Here is a 6,150-nt window from a genome sequence, read left to right as displayed (position 1 = left end):
GATACTGGGACATCTACGGGGGGGAAAATTTCCTGTTTTAAAAAATAAAAAAATCAGCTCAGAGCTTCCTTGTGAACATGCCTTAGCACAAGCTCTTCCCTTCCATTTGCTTCTCTGCCTGGTAGACTCCTATTCACCCTGCGGGGCCCAGCTCAGAGGGCCCCTTCTCAGTGAACACTATGCTGACCCCACTCTCCAGGCAGAGACAATTGACCCCTCCACTGCGCTTGACCGTTCACACCATCGAGGTCAGGGGACTGTGTCCATCTATCTCCAGGTCCCCAGTGCACCTGACAGAGTCAGTGTCTAACAGAAGCTTGCTGAGTGACCACAGGAACCCACAGCTTGACCTCAGAAACTGAGAGAGAACAAGATTGCCTGGGTCCTGGGCTCATCCACTTCTTCAACAGCTGCTTGCTTTTGAGGCAGAGAGCATGAACTGAGCGCCTACTGTGTACCCAGCACTGGCCTCCAGGAAGGATGGATGCTGTGGCCTAACTAGAGGAAATGAGATCACTTCCCTGGCAGGGAGATGGTCACAGTAATCATGGCAGCGGAGTAGCAGTAACAGTAATAAAAATAATCATAAGAGCAACTAAGTGTTATTACTGCCAAATGCCATTTAGCTTTTTCTATGCACGATCTCGCTCATATGCATAACAACCTCTGAGGTTGCTACTCTAATTCCCTTCATTTTACAGATGATGAAACTGAGGTTCAGATGGTGGGGTGACTGCCTAAGTTCACATCAGGGTCTGCACTATGGTCTGACTCCCAAGGCTGTACTCTTGACCTTGGTACTTAACAGATTCCCAGATCTGAGTCCCTGGTGTCCAGGTGGGCTGGGGGCTGGGAGGAGGCCCCCAGGCTTTTGCCAACTTCAGCATCCATAAGGAAACCCCCCAGTGGGATTCTTGTCTGCAACACTGCTGACAGGTGCGAGGCGGGGGCTTTGGCTGACCTGGCAGGCTGGGTATGAGGGGCGGGAAGCAGATGGCAGCCCCTTCCTGTGTTTGGAAGAAGTCAAGGGTGAAATCCTGGAGCCGTCAGCCTGGCCGCATCACCTGCTGTTAGAAACGGCCCCTGGGCCAGAGGGCTGGCGGCCACCCAACGTGGCTTTGCTGACGAATGGTAGGCCTGGGGAGGTGCCAGCCCAGCCCTTTTCCATGGAGAGCATCGCTATCTTCTTATAATTAAGGACTGTTACTGGAAGGGGTTCTTCACAGTACTACCTCCTTTGTCTCGCCTGTGACTCTGGGGCAGAGGGAGCAGGGTGCCCATTTTAAAGATGAGGAGACTGAGGCTCAGAGAAGACAAGCAAGTTCCCTGACGCAGGTCCCTCACAGTGCTGGGACTGCGAGGCAAGGGAGGGCCCCAGGGTGCAAAATGCAAGGCAGTGCTCATTCTCAGGTTCCTCTAAGTGCCGAGTCCCCATCCCTCCCCTAGCTGTCTGTCCTGCAGTTCAAGTCCACCTGAATTAGCCATGCACCTACTTGCCCCACCCCCACCCCAAACACAGGGAAGAGAGTGAAAATCTACAAAGTGATTTTAAACCCATTTTGGTAATTGTGTGGATGACACAGCCGTAATAGATTCTAAGAAGTACCCAGAATTGTAAAAGATGTTTAAAGTCGATGTCCTAGCAATGAGTGCCCTGAGCAGCAATAGATCTTGGGGCAAAGAGTTCATTTCTCACTTCCGCTCACTTGGCAAACTTTTGCTGTGGGCCCACTACGTGCCTGGACTTGTGGGATGCGATGTGGACAGAAAGGAATTGGACACAGCCCTGTTCCCTCCCTGTGCAGCACAGGTTCTGCACACTGTAACAGTTTCATGCAAATAATCATGATAAACTAACATTTATGCTGCATTTTCTATGTGCCAAGCTCTGTGCTAAGCATTTTACAGTCGTCATCTCATTTGATCCACATCACAACTCTGAGGCAGGTATTCTTAGTATCCCATTTTGCAGAAAAGAAAAATGAGGCAAAGAGAGGTGAAGTAACTTGCCCACGGTCAGGCAGAATACAGTAGAGCTGGGATGGATGCTCAGTAAAATGTTTGGTGGGTGAATGAATGAAAACGTAGGGCAGGTCGTGCAGGGAGGCCAAGTAAACAAAAGGGTGATGTGATTGGTTAAATGTGACCATGCAAAGTGCCCTCAGAGCGCCAGGAAGCGGCATCAGGCCTCCTGAGGGCAGCGCTAGGAGGGGGTCAGGGAATTATCTGTGCTTTTGGGCAAACTTGGGCTGCAGGCTTCCAAGAAGAGGGTGACAGTGACAGCCACCGTATCAGTTAGCAGCGCGAGGAAGCTCCGATTTCTCCGTGAGCTTGACCACGTGCCCCATCTATAAAAATATCCCAGGCTGATGGCCCCTTTTACCCCGAGAAAGTGGGCTCTGAGACAGGTCGGCCCTGGGCAGGTATGAGAGGAACAGGAGGCCTCTCCTGGGCTGCCCCGGTCAAGGGTCCCAGCCCTGAGCCCTCCTGCTTCCCGGCCACGTGGTGACCATAGTGACGGGGCTCTGGCCTGCAGGGAGGGGGCTGCAGCTGGACACCCTGACACCCAAGCCTCCCCAGCTTGTGCCTCGGTTGCCAGGCAACCAGGCAGCTCAGGTTTCGGGGGCTGAGGACAGGGCTCGGGTGAGGGCATCAGTTAATAATAATAGATACGGCCCAGCCCGGTGGGGCTGCTTGAGATACACAAATCTCAGACCTGGGCAGGGCCTGGGTGGTCCTGTGGTCATTTTGCAGATGGAGAAACTGAGCCCTGGGAGGGAAAGGGAGTTGCCTGAAGTGACCATTGAGTTAGTGATGAAGGCAGGGTCATCTCGCTGAGAAGGTCGGAAGAGAAATAAAAATTCAGAAAGTGATGGAAAGTGTAGTTGCCACGTGCAGGGCACTGGCTATGTGCCTGGCACCGTGCCAGTGGCTTCTCCCACCACAGCCCAACTCATCCGCAAAACAACAATGAGGTGCAGATGTTGTTTTCATGTCCATTTTATAGATGGGGAAACTGAGGCTCACAGAGATTGTGCAGCCTACTTGAAATCATCGAGCTGGTAAATGACAGAGGCCAGATAGGAATGCAGGCCAGTGTGACTCTGAAGTCTGTAAGCTTCGCCCGACCGGTACCGCCCTCAGGGACTAAGGAGAGGATGGGTGAGAACTAAGGGGCCTGCCTCACAGCTGGTGGTCTCTGATCTCTCCAGCAGCCCCTGGAGGGGGAGGCGTATCACTCTTCCTGTCTCAACACTGAGGATGCTGAACTCAGGGGTTAAGTGGTGGTCCCAAGGTGACCAAAGTAGTAGGTGGGGATGTAGGATCTGAACCCACATCTCTCTGGCTTCAAGGCCCAGGCTGACCCACGTTGCCCAGTTCACTGGCAGAAGCCTGGGGCAGTGCCCCTCTGCCAGGCCTTCCAACGTCAGGCATCTCTGCCCCTCCCCCACCCCCAGCAGCGTGAGATTTCTCGGGGGACAGGACCCCACTCCCCAGCCCCGGAGAGAGCCGGCAAGCCCCAGCATAGAGCGGCGACCTTTGATTCCAGGCCACTGGACCTCTCCCTCAGTGGCCCACGCCTCCCGCAACCTGAGCCTGGGCTGGACGGGGACACGCAGGTTGCCATGGCGACAGCACATTGGATACTGACCTGGGGACCCGCTGGCAGCACAGGGGATGGGCAAGACTTGCCTCAGAGGGATGGCTGGAGGGATGGAGGACAGGGGGCCCGGGGGCCCTGCAGCGGCCGTGGTTGCTCTGTCGGCCAGGCTGGGCACAAGATGCTATTTATAATTCTGCTGAATGGGCCCAATGACCCGACCCACAGTCCAAGGGCCGGGAAGCCCAGCAGCTGCACAGAGGGGAGGAAACAGCTCAGGAACCTCCACCCCACTCCCCCACCCCTGGTTCCCAGCTCTGAGCACGGGGCTGAGGGAAGTGGGGAGGACAGGACGCCTCCCCCACCACGACCATTACCCTCCGCATCCACCCCTCTGGCCGATCCTGCCCTCATCCCTGTGTCCTGGGCCAGGTTTGGGCAGTGTGGGAGGCTGGGGGTGGTGGTGCTGGGCTCAGAGATCGTGTGTGTGTGTGTGTGTGTGTGTGTGTGTGTGTGTGTGTGTGTGTGTGTGTGTGTGTGTGTGTGTGTGTGTGTGTGTGTGTGTGTGTGTGTGTGTGTGTTCCAGGATGCCTCCCACTGTTGGGGGAGGAGGGGGTTGGGTGGAGAGCAAAGAAAGGGGAGAAAGAGAAGCCATAAGGCAGAGAGGAACTTGAGAGGCTGGGGCGGGGGAGGGACGGGGGAGGAAAGGAGGTGGAGGAGGGGGAGAGAAAAAGAGGCAGACTTCGAAAGAGATAAAGTGAGACGCAGTGAGAGAGAGAAGAAGGACAGGCGCAGGGAGGTGGACAGCAGGAGGGAGGAAGAGGGGGAGAGAGAGAGAGAGAGAGGGAAACGGACAGACAGACACAGAGCCAGAGAGACACAGAGAAACTGGGACTATGGGAGACACAGAGAGGAAGGACAGAGCATCGCGTCCTCTCTGCCCTGCTGGTCAAGCCGCGGGTCCAGAAGCCGAAATGCAAACATGACTGGGTACTCATGGGGCAGCTCAGCAGCCTGCGTGCTGGGGGGAGAGGGCCTGGGCCCCAGTGCCTGCACTGATCACCCAGTCCCCTCGGCCCGGGCCTGGGCATCCCTCCTCCAGTCCCCCTGCCATCCAGGGACACAGGGCAGGGCAAGGGCGGCTCCAAGGTCACCGGAACGCAGCCAGGAGAGGCACGGTGGTGGCTCCCGGGGCTTGCCGGGCTGTCCGCCCTCGGATCGGGGTTATTTTGGGAGCTAAGCATCCAGAACCCACCTCCTCCTCCCTTGTTCACGGGCCAGTGACTGCTGACTCAAAATATTCTCTCAAGGAAACTGTCTCCCCGAAATCCAATGTCACTTCTTCTGGGAGGCCTTTCCTGACCCTCCCAGATTAAATTCTCTGCTTGCACAGGGCCTGGCTTGTACATCTGGTCCAGTGCTCGTCCTGGGGAACCAGAGCCAGGGTGTATCTACCCGTCTCCCCCGTTAGACTGTGAGCTCCATGTTTACTGAGCAAGAACTGGACATGCACCATCCCATTTAGCCTCTCAGCTGCCCTTGCGGAGGCTCAGGAGCAAGCCCTGGTTTACAGAGGAAGAAACCGAGGCACAGAGAGGCTAAGGGGTTTGCCTGTGGTTTCACAGCTGGAAGTTGCTGAACCAAGGTCTGACCCATGGCAGTCCGGTTTCAGAGCCCAGTCACATGGCCACCGGGCATACAGCCTCCCCTGCTCTAAGGATCACTTCCACTCCCAGGACTCTGCCCAAGATCCTTCCGTGGCTCCCCAGTGCCTCTAAGATCAAATCCAAATGTCCCACCTGGTACTAATTCCTTTCCTCTATTCGTCCTTCCATTGTCCTTTCAGGTCTCATTCTCTCCCCCCGATCTCCTGCTTCTAGGTCCCCTCTGCTCTGGCCTTTTGTGATTTACTCACTCAAGAGTTATCTAATGAGCACCTACTGTGTGCCAGACACACTGTGCTTGCTTCCGTTGGAAAAGACAGGTTGTGAAAAGTGCTATGAAGAGACTAAGGCATTATGACCGACTGCCGGGGGACTTATGTTGCCAAGTAGACGTGCAAAGAGCTGGGGCCAGTGTGTGCCAGGCAGAGGGAACAGCATAGGCGAAGACTCTGAGGTGGGAAGGGGTGGGGCATGCTTTTAATAACACAAAGCATGGCTGGGCCTTGTGAGTGAGGCAGAGGGATGAGGCGAGCTCAGAGAAGGGCACGGGCCAGACTGTGTGAGGCTTCGAACCTATGGTGAGGAGTCTGGGTTTTACTCCAGGTGCAGAGGGACGCCTCTAAAGAATTTTAGGTGGCAGATTAGCACAAAGTTTGTTTGTTTGTTTTTAAGATCCATCATCCATTGGAGGATACACTGTCAGGGTGAGAGGGAGAGAGAGTGGGAAGAAAGAGCGGCTACTGCGTCATCCAGGCGAGTGCGGACCGGGTGCCGGCTGCAGGGCCGTGGGCAGGTGGGAGATAGGAGAGGAACCAAGAGGATGAGCCGGGGAGAGGGAGGCGGAGGAGCGTGGCCGGTAAGGGCCCTGCCTTCAGCAAGAGGGTG

The sequence above is a fragment of the Eschrichtius robustus genome, chromosome 12 (genome assembly GCF_028021215.1).
Source record: "Eschrichtius robustus isolate mEscRob2 chromosome 12, mEscRob2.pri, whole genome shotgun sequence".
NCBI classification, from domain to species: domain Eukaryota; kingdom Metazoa; phylum Chordata; class Mammalia; order Artiodactyla; family Eschrichtiidae; genus Eschrichtius; species Eschrichtius robustus.
Note: the sequence above shows the minus strand (reverse complement) of the source record.